Here is a 20,616-nt window from a genome sequence, read left to right on the forward strand (position 1 = left end):
TATGAACCAAAAACACGATAGCATATTATTATTTTCGATAAAACACAGTCAGATAAATACCGATGAAGAACGATTACTAGATTATATGCTAAATATCATAAAAAATGATAGAACATTTATCAAAAATATCAGATTTGTTATCTGATATTTATGAACCAAAAACACGATAGGATTATATAGACTTTTTTTTAATCTAATTCTATCAGATCTTTTAAGCAGGGATGATATGATATGATTTATTATGTCCAAGCATGGCTAAAGGGCAAATATACATAAATACACAGTATATTGCACTAGCAACAGACTAGAGATGCAGTGAAACACAACAAAACTGCAATATTGAATAGTACAAATAATATAAACTACAGTATAAAATAACGCACTTAAAACTAATACAACAAGTACAGAAATAAAACTAAGAACTAACGCACTTAAAACTAATAATAAAGAAAGAAATTGAGGAAAAACAAATCAATACATCACAGTTCACTAGCAAGCAGAAACTTTTTAAGAAGATTCTTGAAGGAAGGGAATGAAGAAGCCGAAGTGATATTAGAAGGAAGAGAATGCCAGAAATAGATCGAGGAAAGATGAAAAGAGTTTCTGTAGGTATTTGTTCTATGGGAAGGAACATGAAAAGTTTGTGATGCAAGGCGGTCAGATCTCCTCAACGATGGATCAAGTAAAATGAAATGCTCACTCAGATAAGAAGGAGATGACATATGAAGTATACGAAACGTTTGGTAGCCGAGAAAATACAATCTTCTATTTTCAACTGAAAGCCACCTCAGTTGGCGTCTAAACGGAGTGATATGTTCATCACGCTTAAGATAAAAAATGAAACGAATACAACAGTTGACAAGTCTCTGCAATACATTGTTCAACTCTCCACTCAAGCCGTGATAAACCACCCACTCGGCATGTTATGTTGCTGAAATATTGAAATATTCGGAAACAATGCAGAAACACTTCATTAACATCTCACTTGCAACTATGCATCTAAAATATTTCAAAAATGTACCTGCACCATGTTTTTTGCAATATTGCATTAACAATATGTTTGAAATCTTTCAGAAAGTTGTTTACAATATTTATAAGTTTCTGTAATATTGTAAAAAAAATGTAGCAGATGCAATATTTCAGAAACGTTTCCAAAGCACTACAAAAGCACTATTAGGTTTACTTTGCACGAATAATATTTCTGTAACATATCAAACGCAACACCGCATCTAAAATACCTGTGAAAAATCTCCGAAAGATTGCGTCGGTAATGAAAAATTGAATTGCAGGCAGTGAATTTTCTACAATATTGCGGGAGAAATATTGCAGATGCAATGGTTTAGAAACATTTCTGATACATGATAAAACTATTATTACGTTTGCATTGCACGCGTTATATTTTTGAATGTTTTACATACAACATTGCATTTGTAATATTTCCGAAAAGTTGCTGACAGACTTTAGAACTTATAAAAAATTAAATTTATTATTATATAATTATTGCATTTTTTCTCTTTTATTAAGAATTTTCTGATATTCCAAATTTTGTCATATGGCATTTTTAATATAAAATATAAAATATTTAATAATATTTAATATAAAATAATATTCGACGCTGACTGGCAAAAAAGATTTATTCGTATATCTGTATTGTTAATATTGTTATGCGATAGCTTTATGCTCACCAAAATAAGCAAGTATAAGAAAGAAAGAAGCGTCAGAGTCAGAGGATCACCACTACCCTGTTCGATCATCGATGTCAAGCGACAAGGCGCCGGTATACTACTTGGATGGGTGACCGGTTGAGAGAGCGGATTTCTTCGGACAAACGCGCGACGGCTATACGCACATATACGGCTTAATATATATTTTTTTGTTCCGGTAATAAAATATTTTATTTTTCACATATCAACAAATAGTTTTTGCGTCAGTAAGAAAATTTTGTTTGCTGATACGAAACATTTTCTTAGTGTAAAATGTATTTGAAACATCTCTGAAGTGTTTCCGCAATATTTCGTAGATATATTTGAGAAATACTTCATAACATTGCCGAAATCTTTCAGCATGGTCGCATTTGAAATAATTGCGGACATTGAAACATTGCCGAAATGATGTAGAAACGGTCGTGAAAAATTTCTGAAGTATTAATGAAAGATGTAATACTAGGTGCGCAACTAAGTTTCCGGGTTTCACACATAGATTGCACCAATAACACATGTACTCGACTTACATGTCTGAAGTTGTCTGAAGTTATAGCTTGAACATCTGTTAACAATAACCAGTCGTTATATAAACACATATCGCAACGCAAAAATATTTTTTCTAACAACGGAGATGTCGGGTTTTGTGCCAAATAAACAGCATTTGCGGGAAGCTTTGCTTTTCTGCTTTAACTTGAAAAAAAATGCAGCTGAAGCACGTCGTTTGCTTGAGGAGGCCTACGGCGAACATGCACCATCGAAAACTACCTGTGAAGATTGGTTTAAACGCTTCAGAAGTGGCGATTTCGACACTGAGGACAAGGAGCGCTCCGGAAGACCAAAAACAATTGAGGACGCCGATCTGCAAGCGTTATTGGATGAAGATGATACGCAAACACAAGATCAACTTGCGGAGGCATTAAACATGACTCACCAAGGTATTTCCAAACGTTTACATGCCATGGGAAAAATTCAAAAGGAAGGAAAATGGGTGCCGCATGAGTTGACTGAGAGATAGATGGAAAATCGAAGAGCCACTTCCGAAATTTTGCTTTTGCGGCATGAAAGATAGAGTTTTCTTCATCGAATTGTTACTGGCGGTGAGAAGTGGATATATTTAGAGAATCCCAAACGCAAAAAATCGTGGCTTTCACCTGGTGAAGAATCAACATCGACAGCACGGCCAAATCGTTTTGGAAAGAAGACAATGCTTTGCGTTTGGTGGGACCAGAAAGGAATCGTGTACTATGAGCTGCTGAAACCGGGCGAAACTGTCAATGGGCATCGCTACCGACAACAACTGATCAATTTAAACCATACATTGCTCGAAAAACGGCCAGAATGGGACACGAGACACGAACGAGTGATATTGCAGCACGACAACGCTCCGTGCCATCGCAGTTCCATCGTCCAGGACACCATCAAAACGCTGAAATGGGATCTGCTACCGCACCCGCCGTATTCGCCAGACCTGGCGCCTTCCGATTATCACTTGTTCCGGTCGATGGCGCATGGCTTGGCTGGGCTACACTTGACCAATTTCGAAGAAGTGCAAAATTGGTTGGATGAATGGTTTCGGTCCAAAGACGCGTCGTTTTATTGTCGCGGCATTCATGTATTGCCAGAGAGATGGCGAAAATGTATAGCTAGCGAGGGACGATACTTTGAATAAACCATTTTTTGTATTTCTCTTGAAATTTTCCATTTATTATTGATCAAAAAAACCCGGAAACTTAGTTGCGCACCTAGTATTTCAAATGGAATTTTGCAGAAATGCCTTTGAAATATTACATGCCGAGTGGGCAGACAGCAGTAGTCGATATGCGGCATAATTAGAGACAATACTAGCTTTATCCTCAACCCGATAGAAAGAGAACTTTTATTAAACTTAAGCTTGTACAAAGCGTGATGAACCTTCTGAGAGACATGTAAGATATGTTTTTTCCATGATAAATTAGACATGAATGTCACACCCAGATTCCTCACTTCTCTTACAAAGGGTAAAGGCGTCTGGTTTACAATAATAGGTGGCAAGCAGTCGAGGTCAATATCATTGGTATAAGACCGACTAGCAAATATAATTACTTTTGATTTAGCCGGATTAAGTTTAAGACCATTTAAGTTAGCATAGTCGAACAACGCATTTGCATCTCTTGAAATAAGCTCCAGAGCTTGACGAATGTTAGCCAAAGAACACTGCAGATATATTTGTATATCATCAGCAAATAGCATATGATAAACAAAAGACAGGATTCCTCCAATATCATTGATGTAAAGAGCGAATAAAAGGGGGCCAAGTACAGAGCCCTGAGGAACCCCCGAAAACGTGTATAACCACTCAGAAAAATTACCCTCATCATCCACTACAGCTTGATAACGGCCAGTGAGATAAGAAAAAATCCACGCGAGAACCGCATCAGAAAAACCGATTTCTTTCAGCTTGATGAGCAATCGTAGATGTGGGACAGTATCGAATGCCTTACTAAAATCAAATAGAATCATTAATGTAATCAGTCTATTGTCAATTCCGCTCTTAATATCATCACAGACACGCAGAAGTGCAGATTGAGTGTTGTGACCCACCCGATACGCAGACTGTCTAGGATTCAAGAGGTTGTATTTATTTAGGTAATCTGTGATTTGTGAGGCTACAATTCTTTCGAGGATTTTAGACATTTCCGGCAAATTAGCAATGGGTCTCGTATCGGACGGAGATAGCGGAGTACGAATTTTCGAGAGAGGACGGATCAGCGCGCGTTTCCACATTGAAGGAAAGAAGGAAGACTCTAGTGAGCGATTAAGCAGCGGTAAGAGCCATTGAGAAATAACGGGCCAAGTAATACGAAGAATATGAAGCGGAATGCCGTCAAAGCCAGACGCACAAGAGTGAAGCGGTCCACTAGTTATGAACTTGTACACCAAGTCAGGCGAAATAGTAGAAAAGACAAATTCAGGGCGATGAGAAGGTCGAGAAACTGAAGACATGGCAGAAGTGAAGTCTGCATACAAGCAGGGAGGTTGAGAATTAGAGACTGAGGCATAATATGAGTTTAGTTGATTTGGTGTGAAAAAGCGGAGAGGAGAAACTAAATTTGACTTGACTAGTCCAAGACGAGCCAACTTCCTCCACATTTTAGCAGGGTCGGTGATATTACTAAGTGACGCATATTGAAACTCTCCTTTGGCACGTTTAATGTCGAGAGAGAGAGAGAGAGAGAGAGAGAGAGAGAGAGAGAGAGAGAGAGAGGAGAGAGAGAGAGAGGAGAGAGAGAGAGAGAGAGAGAGAGAGAGAGAGAGGAGAGAGGAGAGAGAGAGAGAGGGAGAGAGGAGAGAGAGGGAGAGAGGGAGAGAGGGAGAGAGGGAGAGAGGGAGAGAGGGAGAGAGAGGAGAGAGGGAGAGAGGGAGAGAGGAGAGAGGGAGAGAGGGAGAGAGGGAGAGAGAGAGGGAGAGAGGGAGAGAGGGAGAGAGGGAGAGAGGGAGAGAGGGAGAGAGGGAGAGAGGGAGAGAGGGAGAGAGGGAGAGAGGGAGAGAGGGAGAGAGGGAGAGAGGGAGAGAGGGAGAGAGGGAGAGAGGGAGAAATGGAGAGAGGGAGAGAGGGAGAGAGGGAGAGAGGGAGAGAGGAGAGAGAGGAGAGAGGGAGAGAGGGAGAGAGGGAGAGAGGGAGAGAGGGAGAGAGGGAGAGAGAGAGGGAGAGGGAGGGAGAGAGAGGGGTGAGAGAGAGATTTGATTGATTGATTGATTGAGCTTTTTTAGCCTTCTCAGCTATTTTTTACATCAAATGTCCTTACATTAATTCCTCTACATGAGGTACAATATATTCTTTTAACATACGTTTAAAGATGTATGTCGCTATAGCTATATGTAGTATAATTTTGTTTTCTTGATTAAACAGTGTAGAGCTAATCTCAGAAATTATTCATAAACAACATGGTATCATTGGGACAGAAAAAGCGTAAAAATTGCAATTTTGTCCCATTTTTGTACTTGATATTGTTTAAATAAATCATTAAAAAATTGAAAAAAAAATATAAACAGAAAATCTTAAAAAACCGTAATTGCAATTCTCGATATCATAGAAGTGTACCATAAAAATTTCATTCATTTTTACCGTACATGAGCAGAGATACATATTATATTTACATGGGAAGTATATCTGTACAATTTCTGTAACTTTTAAAGCAAATATCTCAGAAACGGGTCGGACAATCGATCGCAAATTTAACACAGGTTTTTGGGATATATAAGTGCACAATCTTTGTAAATTTCAGCTTTATCCCTTTATTTTGACATAAGCGACATACATCTTTAAATGGTTCGATTCTTTCACATTGCTTTATTTTTATCGGTATATACCCATACAGCACAAAATATTTTAAAAATATTTTAAAAATATTTTTTAGGAAGATTAAAATAATTCACAAAAATATTTTTAAAATGTTTCTATGTCCGCTAGATTATGTCAGAAAAATATTTTTAAAAATATTTTTAAAAGATTGCAAATAAATATATTCAATAATATCCCAGATAGCCAGGCGTTCTTTAGCATAAAAAGGAAATGCCATGGTTGTTTGGCACACTTCAGTTGCCATCATGTTGCTGTCACCGGAACAATAGTAATTTCGTTTAGGGCAACTTAAAGGCATTATGCAGACAACGGTTGCTTTCGCAAACGAGCGGAATAAAGCGGAAAACTCGTAGCATACTTATTGCCATAAAAGTTGCCACAATCTGTTAGAAACCATTTTCGTAAAATATTTAGTTCACATTTTCGCCAATGAAATGGAAATATGTGTAGGCAACTATAGCCATATTGACGCGCGCTAATATATATGCCAGCCAATCAGGTTACGTGACTTGGTGGCGTCGTTGGCGTTTGGCGCCTCTTTCTTATCTTCTCTCGAGTCTCGCCGCTCGCGTCCGTCGGGTAGCGAGTGAATCCTGTGGATCGCAGCTTCGTTCTGATATTGCTTTCTTATACGCGTTATTCTTTCGTCTCAAGTAAAGTGCTCGTTGCTTGTGATTAGCGTCGCACGAGCATCGTATTCCGACTGTTAGATGTACGACGCGTGGCACGTATTCGTTAACCGTAAATTCGTTAGTGTTGTGGAAAATAATTTGTGCTTCGCGGAGATTCACGCGATCGAAATCTGGGTAAATATGCAGAATTGTGGCTTCCTCACCGATTTTGTTAAACTTAGGCTTAATCGACGCGTTTTTGCGTGAAACGAAAGAATCTGGCAGAAAAAAGTGTCGCTCTGCCCCGCGAAGCGAGATATTAACAGTTAAAGTTGACGACTATCAGGTTATGAGACCTGTCATACCGACGAGATGTAGCGACTACGAACATGCCCTGTGGCCATATGCGCATGCTCAGTGGCCGCACGCGCATGCAAGAGGTCACGTGACAACTGTTTGGTTGGTAAGTCAGAAGTGTAACATAATTCGAAATGATATTCTTTTGTTTTATCATTAGTTATTGTGTCAAAATGCAGCTGCACGAGTTTTTGGCATTGACTCACGATAAAGACAAATTAATAAACTATTTAATAGAACATAATGTGATAAGTAACGAAATGTATTGTCCAAAGTGCAATAATAAATTAAAGTTAAACAGAGATAATTTCTCATTTCGTTGTCAAAAGGTATTATATGAGAAAAATAAACATAAGAATATGTGAAGAAACAATGCACATTTAAAGGAAGTGTTAGATGTGATACATGGTTCAGCAATTTTAACTTAAGCCTGGAAACAATATGCAGGATGACTGCATATTTTATTATGTTAAGACCTCCGAGACAAATGTTTTTGTGCACAGAATTGCAGCTTACTCAGCACTCGGTTGTTGACTGGATTTCTTTTTGCCGAGAAGTAAGTATAATTTAATATACTTAATACAATAAATATATGTTAAATAGATATATATTTATAGAATTTGTTATGTTAAATATAATAGGTTTGCATATATTGGGCCGAAAAAAATTCAGCGAAACTTGGAGGATCCAATATAATCGTCGAAATAGACGAAGCAAAAATCGGCAAAAGGAAATACAATCGTGGCCGAATAATCGAGGGAAAGTAGATCTTCGGTGGATACGAACGTGGCACAAAAAAAATTTTTATTGTGCCAGTGCAAGACCGCACGGAAAAAACTCTGCTTGAGCTGATCAAGGAGTGGATTCTACCTGGGACGACGATAATGTCAGATTGTTGGAAGTCGTACAACTGTTTAAACAGTGAAGGCTTCCAACATCTAACAGTAAATCACTCGATGAATTTCGTCGACCCAGATACCGGTAATTACATTGCAAATATATAAAGAGCAACATTATGCATTCGAAGTACACAACACTAAACTTAGCATTATTAATTTCTATTTGTTTGTCTATTCAGGAGCCCACACTCAGCACATTGAACGTGTTTGGAGAGAAGTAAGGGCTAATATCCCACGGTATGGAACGCGTTCTTTGCATTTAGTGGGATATTTAGCTGAATATCTCTTCAAACGCGTTCATGCTTATGAAGATCGCTTAAGCAGTTTTTTCCGTGCAATTGCAGAATTGTATCCACCGAAGACTGTGGACGATGAAGCAGATGTCTCGGAGGCTACATAATTACAAGTTTAAGTTAGATCTGCTAAACCATGTATTAAATCTAACACTTCCTTTAAATGTGCATTGTTTCTTCACATATTTTTTACGTTTATTTTTCTCATATGATACTTTTTAACAACAAAATGAGAAATTATTTCTGTTTAATTTTAATTTATTATTGCACTTTGGATAATGTATTTTGTTACTTATGACATTATGTTCTATTAAATAATTTATTAATTTGTCTATCAAATTATGTTAATATTATTGCATCCCTACTCGTCAATATATACTATATAATATATCAAAGTACATGCGTGGGCGGAGGGGCTTCGCCCCCCCTGCACCTCCCCCATGATCGGTGTGAGTGAACCTAGAAGTGTGAGCGGAGGGGGGGGGGGCTTGGCCTCCTCACTGATTTTAGGACACGCCTTCGGCGTATAGATTAGTGACGCGCTTTAAAAGTATTTAAGTGTTTAAAGCGCGTCAACTAACCTATGTAGATTAGTGACGCGCTTTAAAAGTATTTAACTGTTTAATGATTTTCGTTAAAGCAGGGCACACACACAGGTGTGTATGCCCTGCTTTATAGAAGTTGTGATTTTCATTAAAGCAGGGCACACACACGTGTGTATGTATGCCCTGCTTTATAGAATTTGTGATTTTCGTTAAAGCAAGGCACACACATGTGCGCCCTGCTTAGGTTTTAGTGACGCGCTTTAAACACTTAAATACTTTTCCCACTCGGCATGTAATATTTCAGAAACATTTCTGCAAAATTCCATTTGAAATATTACACCTTTCATCAATATTTCAGAAATATTTCACGACCGTTTCTGCAACATTTCTGCAATGTTTCAATCGGCACAATTATTTCAAATGCAACTTTGCTGAAAGATTTCGGCAATATTTCTGAAATATTTCTGAAATATATCTACGAAATATTGCAGAAACACTTCAGAGATATTTCAAATACATTTTACACTGAGAAAAATGTTTTGTATTAGCAAACAAAATTTTGTTACTGACGCAAAAACTATTTGTTGATATGTGAAAAATGAAATATTTTGTTACCGGAACAAAAAAAAAATATATTAAGCCATGTGCGTATAGCCGCCGCGCATTTGTCCGAAGAAATCCACTCTCTCAGCCGGTCACTCATCCAAGTAGTATACCGGCGCCTTGTTGCTTGACATCGATGATCGAACAGGGTAGTGGTGATCCTCTGACTCTGGCGCTTCTTTCTTTCTTATACTTGCTTATTTTGGTGAGCATAAAGCTATCGCATAAAAATAAACAATACAGATATACGAATAAATCTTTTTTGCCAGTCAGCGTCGAATATTATTTTATATTAAATATTATTAAATATTATATTTTATATTAAAAATGCCATATGACAAAATTTGGAATATTAAAAAATTCTTAATAAAAGAGAAAAAATGCAATAAAATGCAATATTATATAATAATAAATTTAATTTTTTATAAGTTCTAAAGTCTGTCAGCAATTTTTCGGAAATATTACAAATGCAATGTTGTATGTGAAACATTCAAAAATATAACGCGTGCAATGTAAACGTAATAATAGTTTTATCATGTATCAGAAATGTTTCTAAACCATTACATCTGCAATATTTCTTCTGCAATATTGTAGAAATTCACTGCCTGCAATTCAATTTTTCATTATCTACGCAATCTTTCAGAAATTTTTCAGAAATATTTTAAATGCAATGTTGCGTTTGATATGTTACAGAAATATTATTCGTGCAATGCAAACGTAATATTACTTTTATAATGTTTCAGAAATATTTCTGAAATATTGCATCTGCTACATTTTTTTGCAATATTACAGAAACTTACAAATATTGTAAACAACTTTCTGAAAGATTTCAGAAATATTGTTAATGCAATATTATAAAAAACATGATGCAGGTACATTTCTGAAATATTTCAGATGCATAGTTACAAATGAAATGTTAACGAAATATTTCTGCACCATTTCCGAATATTTCAATATTTCAGCAACATAACATGCCGAGTGGCTTAAATCGCGTCACTAACCTACATAGGTTAGTTGACGCGATTTAAACACTTAAATACTTTTAAAGCGCGTCACTAATCTATACGCCGAAAGAATATCATTTCGAATTATGTTACACTTATTCTGACTTACCAACCAAACAGTTGTCACGTGACCTCTTGCATGCGCGTGCGGCCACTGAGCATGCGCATATGGCCACGGGGCATGTTCGTAGTCGCTACATCTCGTCGGTATGACAGGTCTCATAACCTGATAGTCGTCAACTTTAACTGTTAATATCTCGCTTCGCGGGGCAGAGCGACACTTTTTTCTGCCAGATTCTTTCGTTTCACGCAAAAACGCGTCGATTAAGCCTAAGTTTAACGAAATCGGTGAGGAAGCCACAATTCTGCATATTTACCAACAGATCTCTGCTGTTGCTGTCCTGAGTTCATTATTCTCAAATTCTTTATTCTGGCATTTCAAAAAAAGAACAATAATAATAATAATAAAGTAATTAAATCAATATTCATGTTTTAGAAAAATATATGAAGGAAGAAAAATGTTTCTGTGATGATTTAGTTTTGGAGATAAAAAGGAATATATAGTTTATATAAAAAAATGACAAAAGAAAATATTGTACAGCTCACTGAGGGAATTTACTTGACAGAATAGCAGAAAGCAGAAAAACATAAATATATTTATACAAATACTTGAAAGATAAAGTTGAATGCTTTAACACTTAGCGTTATATTTGCATTTTTCACAAAAAAAGTACTCACTTTACACACGTTTTCTTGAGGAACTGCTGTCGAGTTTAAAGTGACTTTTCCACGTTCCATTGTATGATGTACACCACTTGAAAGAAGTATTTCATAATTACTTCGTATGTCTTCTGATCTGAAGTGAAGCTCACAAAGAACTTCGGTATCCTCTGCTTTGCGACCGATAATATCTTCCCACTTTTGTCGAATAAATGGAAATTTATCCTAGACCAATAAATATTGTAAAAATATTAAATATTTCAGGCAAATTAATTCAAATATGTGAATTTTGTATTGATGTAAATACAAACCGTTCGTGGAAATTTAAACATGGTTTTATTCTTTAAACCATGTAATTTATTATTTCTCTTTTCACTAGCACTTCCCGATTTACAACCGGGAAATGAGCACACAGTTTTCATTTCAGAAAATTCTTCCTCTCTTATACTATGTTTTATACGCGAGTGTTACTTTTACAGTAACTTTACGATAATTTACTCCGCGTAAACGAGTGAATTATCGCAATTAGTTATTACAGAAATAACGCTCGCGTAAACGTAGTATATTCACCTGATCGCGACTATCACGAGTCACACGAGTGTAGTAATCTACTAACATACACTCGCACTGTATACATGAATACGCCGTTATGGGACGGAAGCGACATCTCGATTAGCACTTCGAACTAATATCGACAACCACTTTTGGGCTCATGAATCTGACGCATCGCCTATAGGAGTTCGTCCTCCTTATCTCTATTCTTCATGCTTGTGATTAACGTCGCTTGCGATTAGTGTCGCTCGAAGGATCGCACGAACATCATATTTACAGTGCGATACCGCTGCAGTAAGTATTATATTATTATACATTACAATTTGCATTAAGAAAATTAACCTTTTAACCTCAACGTAACCTCTTTACTGCGACAGTCTTTCGTGAGCTGGAATAATTTACCTATTAAACTATTATCTTGCATAGCATAATTGCCTTGCATTACATAATTGTTTCTATAATGTTTTCTTCGTGTTTCTCTGTATTTTTATTTTTTTTATGAGCTTTGTCGTAGCTGATGTTCGGTCGCTACAACACTAGCGGCGAGTGAGTTTCCGATATGGTTCATTATATTTTTATTTGCACTTGTACATCCAAATGTCTGGTAGTATGGATATAATAAAAAATTCAAACATTTTTATGAAAGCATGGTTAATAAAGTCATATTAAAATGTCATCTCACAGTGTACACTTTATGCCAAAAGTCGTACTTTGCAACGCATATCCTTTGTACGGAGACTGTAATAGCTTATACTTTTTGTATATGGTTTAATTCTCTTCCTAAAAACTACTTTGTTTGCATATATTTTTGTATTTCAAATTATATATATATATAAATCTTACTCGTCTTTAATATTTATATAACATATCTTTTACTAATATGATACAGAGAATATTACAACATAAAACCTGCGCTTCAGTTTAGTGCATAATGTTTTAAAACAGTTTATACATTCACTGGATACCAAAACCTAGTTGTATGCTAATTATTGTATGTTAATGTAGTCACTTATATTAATTTTTTTTATAACAGATCTGGATCTAATAATTTAATAATGAAGCGAATCCAGTTTGAAGCTTTCAACTCGCGCTATTACTCTTCGTGCGGTATCGAAAAGACAACAAAGATTAAGATTGGCCCGCCGGAAGCAAATTATAAAAAAAGCAATGGGTGTGACAAAATCACTTTTGATAGATGATAGTCTGATTTGTCCTGTAAATACTTCGCGTGAAAATATTACTTACTTGACTGAAAATATTATAGAACCTCAAAATTTTGAAGACTGCAACGCAAATTATTTTGTACAAGAGAGGCTTGCTCCGGTTGCACACCTTCCTCCAAATGAAGAATTTCCTTTATGTACAAACAACGTAAGTAGAGTAGACGTTATGAATAGAAGTGATGAAGCAATTTTTCAGGAAAACTCCATGCTCAAAATGTACAGTTCACGAGTTTACTATTGGAAGGTACATGGTACTTAGAGGTATTGAGCATAGGCATCGCACAAATGAAGATTACAGACGACAAATAGGTGAGGAGCATCATAAATGCTCAAGTCCATTATCTCATTTACCCTTTGATATGGTCAAAGATGTTGTTTTCGAATATATGCATATGTGTTGCCTAGGAGTAATGAAAAAATTAATTTTAACATGGTTACGCGGAACTTATACAAAAAACACTAAATTAACAGGGAGTCAAATCCAAATTATTTCAAATTGATTGAAGGTTCTGTCAAAGTACTGCCCACGAAAATTTGTACGCCACGTTGAATCGCTTGATGACTGTGATCAATTCAAAGCCACCCAGTGGCGTTTAATTATGTTATATGTTAGAGTAGTATGTTTCAAAGAAGTTCTTAAAGATTATGTATATGATCATTATTTGCTTTTCCACATCTCCATGCGCATTTTAGTATCGTCGGTATTGTAACGTATTCTTATGTAGATTGGACGGGCCGTATTGAAACTCAGTGTAACTTTCTGGTTATAGCAACGTGTGTATTTATTCTGTTATCGACATGGTACTGCACACCGCCGAGTCGACTCATCGAGATATCGACTGATCTCGATATCGTTACATCCTCCTTGTTTTAAAACAAAAAAATAAAATAATAATGACGCTCAATACAAAAATATTATGAGTTTTTAAATCAAATTATAATTTGTGTGATGTTGTTACGATGATTAATTAGTTATATGTGTATTTATATTATATCTTTTTATTTTTTTCTTTTTGAGCTTTTGTAGTAGAATTTATAGATTAAGTCTGACGACTGGCTTGATGAGTCTTCCAGATCTCGAATGATAACCGTTGCTCTGCGTTGTCGGCTGTGCTTCGGTTTTTATGATTGCCGGTTTCGCTGTAGATCTTGTCGCTGAATCGTTGGGGGGGGGGGGGGTCATCCTCTCCTGCGTGACTAAGGGCTCGGCCGACATCCTCGGCGTTGACGGGGGTGCGTCTTCGGGCTGGAACTCGTTTGTGAGAGACCTCTCGCTAGGAGTGTCCAAAGGTTTTGGTTCGACGACAACGCTTTTCCTCGCTTTGGTAATGTTGCCGTCGAGCACAGTTGGGCGAATAAAACTGGTGTTTCTTCGCATTATTGCTCCGTCATCCCTTTTGATCACGTATGACCTATCAGTTACCGGGTATAGGATGTTTCCGGTATACCATTTGTTGTCAGTGTCTCGGACGAGAATCCTTGACCCGTCATCGTATCTCTTCGCTTCTATGGCTCCTCTGTCTGCGTATGCTTTCTGTTTCTGTCGTCGATTTAACAGATTTTTTGTCACGTACGTCGGTGTTCTAGGTTTGAGGATATTGTTTGAGAATGTCAGTGGAGTTCTCGTGTTTCTACCGAACAGTCTTGCAGATGGTGTTCTCAATTCCTTGTCCCTGGGCGTATTTCTGGCCATCAATAACGCGAGTTGAAAATCTTTGCCACTGAGGTCACATTTCTTGACAAGTCGTTTCGCTATGTCTACGTACTTTTCTGCTAGGCCGTTTGATCTTGCGAATCTTGGACTTGATGTAAACAGCTCGAACCGCCACTCCTTCGCAAAGTTTTGGAATTCCTTTGACGAAAATACTGCATTGTCCGAGTGGAATTCTTGAGGTACTCCGTGTGTAGCAAATCAAATTTTGAATTGATGGATCATTGCGCTAGCTGTTGTTCTGGACATTTTCTGAACCTCAAAAAAACCATTATAGCTATCTACTAAGACAAGATATTGATCGCCTTTGTAGTCGAACACGTCGGACGATACAATCTCAAATGGCAGCTTTGGTATTCTTTTCATAATGACGGTTTCCTTGACTGGTTTTCGCTGGGTATGTTGACAGATTTTACATTTTTCGATCATGTCTGTGATGTCTTTTGCCATCGAGTTCCAGAAAATGAATTGTCTTGCTCTTCGTATTGATGACTGTATTCCTGGATGTCCTTTGTGTACAATTTCAAGAATCTTAGCTTGTTGGTCTTGTGAAACCAGAACTCTGTCACCTCTGAAGATCAATCCCTCGCAGTATGACCGCTCATCTCGATAAGGGAAATATTGGCGTAACTCCTTCGGTACTTCCTGTATCCCGTTCGGCCAACCGTTTTTTATGATCCTGACTATTGCTTGGCACGTCCTGTCGTTACTCGTGGATTTCTTGAACTCTTCGGCGGCGTTGTTTGACAGTGGTAATATGAGGTGGACTTCAATTTCCTCTTCATCTTCATCCTGTGTTTCTTCACAGTCCCTGCTGAGTGTGTCAGCGATCTTAAGTTCGCTTCCTTTCCGATATTCTATTCGCGGGTTGTATTCTTTTAAGTCAAATAATATTCTTCTCAATCTAGGCGGTGCTGATGTGAGCGGCTTTTTCCAAATCGTCTTTAACGGTTTGTGGTCCGTTTCGACTTTAACTTCTTTGCCCCAGATGTAATCGTGAAACTTTTTACAAGCGTAGCGGATCGCGAACGCTTCTTTGACTATTTGAGGATAGTTTTGTTCCGTTTGCGTCAGTGATTTCGTCGCATAAGCCACTGGTTGTCCTTTTTGTAGTAGAACAGCTCCGAGTGCTTTTGACGAGGCGTCAACCGACAATGTTACCTTCTCATTCACGTCGTAGTATTTGAGTACGGGAGCTTGCGATAACATTTCTTTAATTTTCTCGAATGCTTGTTGATGTTCGATTTGCCATTCCCATTCGACGTCTTTCTTGAGTAGAGTGCGAAGTGGTTCTGTGAGTGCTGACAGGTTTGGCACGAATTTTCCCAGGTAGGTTATCATGCCAAGAGTCCTCGACAGTTCTTTCTTTTGCTTTGGAACCTTAAGCCTCTTGATCGCTTCTACCTTACTCTCGTCAATTTCCAGGCCTTTGTCTGTTAGCACATGACCTAAAAATTTTATTTGTTGTACATTAAAAATGCATTTTTGCTTGTTGAGTTTTAATCCTTTTTCGTGAAATCGGCGGAGTACTAATGTGGTTAATCTCTTCAGTTCCTCCATTGTTTTGGCGTGAATCAGAACGTCGTCTATCGCACTCTCAACTCCCTCTAAGTCGCGTAACAGGTCCTCCATTATTTGCTGGAACACCTCCGGTGCTGAGGACAAACCAAAGGGAAGTCTTTCGCACGAGTATCGTCCCCACGGTGTTGCAAAGGTGAGATAATCTTTTGTCCTCTCGCTGATTTTTATTTGCCAAAATCCCTTTGTGCAGTCCAGCAGTGTGAAGTATTTACTACCTGAAATTCTTGCGGTAATTGCTTCAACAGTGTTTAATGGGAATTGACGTCTTTTTATATTTTTATTTACGTCGGTTGGATCAATACAAATACGAATTTTACCTTTTTGTTTTACTATTACCATTGGAGATACTGCCGGAGTCGGTTTCGTGGTAGGTTTGATGACGCCCATCTTTACCATCTTGTCGAGCTCTTTTTTCACCTCAGAGCGCATCGTTAAAGGTATTGACCTCGCCGGATGTATTTCGAACTTCGGATTCTCCACTAAATCGATGTCGTACTCGTAATCCTGAAGACAACCTAAGCCGTTGAATAAATGCTCTTCTTCAGTCGTTGATAACGGGATATCTTGTCTGTTGAATTTCACTTCCTGAATTCGCAATATTAGTTTCTCTTGTTCGCAGGTGGCTTTACCTAATATGGGAGATACATCTTCATTGATGTTGTGTTTGTAGGGAATATGCGGGACAACGGAATAACTGTATAACCGTACTGTTCGATACTTCTAAATATATTTGGTTAGGTACGTGCGTACATTCTCGAGCGCGGAACCACAGGATCTGATCTAACGCGCGATCCCCCTCTACTCGTCATCCCGGTCGCTCGCGCATACACGTTTTCATGAAAGCTCTGGTGTCTTTCCAATCGCAAGCGCGGGAACTTAAAACTATTGTAACACACATATAACAATTGACGACTAAGAATTTTATCTTCGTCTTTCTTCTTTTTAGTCTGCATTTAATAGGTAGCTCGCCGATGACTCTAAGTTTGTGATCGCTGAATGAAATTAATGTTGAGACTTTTGACTGTGCTAGATTTTGTTTCATGCCCAGTTTTTCTACTATGTGCATTGGTAGAACGTTGCATTGTGCTCCGCTGTCGAGTTTGGCGTGGAATGCTTTCTTGCCTACCTTGACTATTTCTGTCCAGACTTCATTCGCTGATTTGCTTATCACGCTGTTTACGTAAAGAGTTTCGTTGCTTGATGAATCGGATGTGAGCTGTGTGTCCTCTTGCACAAGATGCACTTTTTTCTTTGATTTGCATTGTTTCATAAAATGGCCTAGTTTTCCACATGCCTTGCATTCTTTTTGATATGCCGGACAACTTCGTCTCTTATGATTGTTTCCGCATCTATTGCACTGTAATGTTTCTGTATCTTGCTTTTGTTGATTCTCCGTATTTTGATTCTTTTGAGCTTTTTTCTTTAATATAGAAACTGCTCTAGTGTCGTTATTCTTACTTATATCGGTAGCTTGTTTTTGAGCTATTTCGCTTGCTTTGCACACGTCAACTACTTTTTCGTACGTTAGATCTGACATTGCTAGTAATTTTTCACGTACTTTATCATTTTTTCCACTCACTATTTTATCCTTGAGCATTCTTTTCCCTAATTGACCGAAATTACATTTCCTTGACTGCGTTGTGATTCGTGTCAAAAATTGTTCGAAGCTTTCATCAGTTTCTTGAGCTATTTTATTGAACATGTATGCTTCGTATGTTTCATTACTTTTTGGGACAAAAAAAACATTGAATCTCTGTACTACTATTCGGATATCAGATTTATATTCCTCCGACAAATTAAACGACTCGAAAATTTCTTCGGCTTCGTACCCGATCGTTGACATGAACGTAGCTACCTGGACTTCTGGAGGTTCCCTGTCTAACTGACTGAGTCGCTTTTGAGTACCAGTCGTATGAAACTTTCCATGCTTTCCAGTCTTGAGCCATATTTTTGCTGAATACTAGCGGTTTCGGCTGTCTTAGCTGTCGTCGCGGTGCTTCTAACCTTACACGACTCGTGTCTTCTTCTACGCTCATTGTTTCTTTTTCGTTTTACTTCGAGTGATACTTTATAATCAGTTATACTTTTCCGTCATCCCACTTCTGACACCATGTAACGTATTCTTATGTAGATTGGACGGGCCGTATTGAAACTCAGTGTAACTTTCTGGTTATAGCAACGTGTGTATTTATTCTGTTATCGACATGGTACTGCACACCGCCGAGTCGACTCATCGAGATATCGACTGATCTCGATATCGTTACAGGTATATAATACAAATAGAAATCTTGTTTTTTCCGAAATGGCTATAAAAAAATTTGTGTTACTTTGTGAAGACATTTATGGATCAACTTTTTTATCATACAATATTCATGGAATTCTACATTTAGTTGAAGATGTACTCCGATTTGGCCCTTTAGATAGTTACTCAGCATTTCCATACGAAAACAACATTATTTATTTCAGAAGAATGTGTAGAAAACCACATCTTTCCTTGCAGCAAATTGCTGCAAGACGTGCAGAACAAGATCAGTGCAAAAAAAGAACTATTGTACAACATAATTATATTAAAGTGAACATTTGTTTGGAAAAAAATCAGTTTACTTAAAAATTTCGATAAATATGAAATATTAAAACAACAAATGGGTTGGACTGTTACTGTTGAATATTGCATCGCGACATTTTTACACACTTAATATAATTTTGTTTTATAATATTAATAATTGTAATCAATTATTTCAGACTAACAAATGAACGATTGGATTCAATAGAGCGAAAAATCGATTCCAATGTCGTTAATGCAATTCCCACGAAGCCGCAAGTCCTTCCATTGTCGACAATAGAAGCAATACAAATGTTTACGAAAGACAACGCTGCCGACGATGAAACTGTAAGTATTGATCGAATTAATTTATATTTAATGTACATGTTTAATTTAAAAAAATTATTAACGTATATTCCAGTCACGTATTATGTAATAATTTGTATTTATATAGGTATTTGTATTGTATTTATATACGCTACTTCAAATTCTTGAACTGCATAACATTAAAAGATAGCGTGCATCAATGCATAAAGAAGGCCATAACGACGCAAGTGGCCGAACGATTAACGTGGTGTGGGGAGTTAATGCTAATAAAGTCCCATTCTATAATACAGTTTTATGCCAAGCGATTTACCGTAAGAATATTTGTTACTCTGCTGTCATTACAATATTAATTGATTATGATACTAAATAATATATTATTTTACAGAAGCCGTAGCGTCGAATCAGTACTACCTCAAACCAACCAGGGAAGAATTCCAAAGAGCGGTTGTCGGATCCTTGAAAGTAGCGAAACAACAAATCCGGAATGCCAGGGGTAGGCATCCAGGTATACAAGGGAACCGAAGAAACTTAGAGGCCGCTGCAGATGCGTTATACAATGAAGATGTTGGCAACCACGAAGATGACAGAAATCAACCAGAAAATGAAAACAATAACAACATTGAACACTTGGATCTGAATGATAGCGATGACAGCAGCGAGCACTCATCAAATTTTGATGATTAAGAAACATGTCTTTTTAGTGAGTTTCAAATATACACGTAATATAAGTAATTATAGATTTCCGTTACGTTATAGATGATTTAAATGTATTTGAACGCATATACCTTTTAGCATACAAGAAAAATTGAACTTCTACACTGTCGCAATCTTGCCTTCCACAAGTCGAAAACGACTTGGAGCGCTGTTCCGGGAGTAGCACAGATGTTCCTAGCACGGTAGGAAAATGCGTCAAGGTTTATACGCCCAAACAACGTAGATCCATTGACGAAGTTCGCAATAAGCTTGTACATACGCAATGCAATTTAGTGCCAACTCCGCCGCACTCTACGGATTCCATAGATTTACTAGACGAACCGTCCGCTAATGATGTACCAGTTACTCTGTTGACTTCCTTAGATATGGAAAGCGCCGAATATATCTTAAGCTTGAGTACAGAAAGCATACAATCGATAGTAGGTGGTACTATAAGTCTATAAGTGAATATAACATATTGCTTTTTCTATTGTGTGATATCGTATCTTTTTTTTATTATATAAGATAAGCTATTTCGGAACATTTTTTATCTTAAGGTTTTCATAAATATTTTTTTATAACAGTCTATGGTCTATGTCATTAATAAGTTCAATTTTTGTTCTTTTTTGTCTTGTGATACTTATAAGTAACGTTTATGATATCACAAATTTAAACATTTTTTAAGTATTTATTTTTGTTAATATACATATGACATTACTGCAAATGTATTTAGTTTTCTGTTTTGTATTATTCGACATATTTCGATGAAACTTGATGACAGAAATTTAAACATAAATAAATAAATATATAAATATTTTTCTTATAAATAAGTAATTTTTTATAAGAATTGAATTAATCCTTTCTCGTAAAATATAAGTAGATTATAGATTTCCGTTACGATATAGATGAT

General features: G+C 37.0%; 2 long non-coding RNA genes and 1 pseudogene across 3 annotated transcripts; 2 read left to right on the top strand and 1 right to left on the bottom strand.

Moving 5' to 3' along the window:
- Positions 1-6,903: 6,903 nt before the first annotated feature.
- LOC139782749 (uncharacterized) lies at positions 6,904-9,609 on the top strand (annotated as a pseudogene).
- A 1,133-nt stretch (positions 9,610-10,742) lies between these two features.
- LOC139782755 (uncharacterized) lies at positions 10,743-11,522 on the bottom strand. Of its 2 annotated transcripts, XR_011720983.1 has the most exons (3): positions 11,389-11,522; positions 11,096-11,302; positions 10,743-10,787 (listed from the first exon to the last, which is right to left on the bottom strand). It is a non-coding gene; the product is annotated as an uncharacterized lncRNA (long non-coding RNA). The 2 variants fall into 2 exon arrangements; XR_011720984.1 differs by lacking the exon at positions 10,743-10,787 and having other exon boundaries at positions 10,998-11,302.
- Positions 11,523-11,781: 259 nt separating this feature from the next.
- On the top strand, positions 11,782-19,540 carry LOC139782753 (uncharacterized). Its single transcript, XR_011720980.1, has 5 exons — positions 11,782-11,923; positions 12,663-13,161; positions 18,887-19,034; positions 19,141-19,324; positions 19,399-19,540. It is a non-coding gene; the product is annotated as an uncharacterized lncRNA (long non-coding RNA).
- The last annotated feature ends 1,076 nt before the right edge of the window (positions 19,541-20,616 follow it).

Source organism: Temnothorax nylanderi, unplaced genomic scaffold (assembly GCF_030848795.1).
Source record: "Temnothorax nylanderi isolate EJ_2023f unplaced genomic scaffold, tnyl_v1.0 TNYL_tig0437_pilon, whole genome shotgun sequence".
In the NCBI taxonomy this organism is placed as follows: domain Eukaryota; kingdom Metazoa; phylum Arthropoda; class Insecta; order Hymenoptera; family Formicidae; genus Temnothorax; species Temnothorax nylanderi.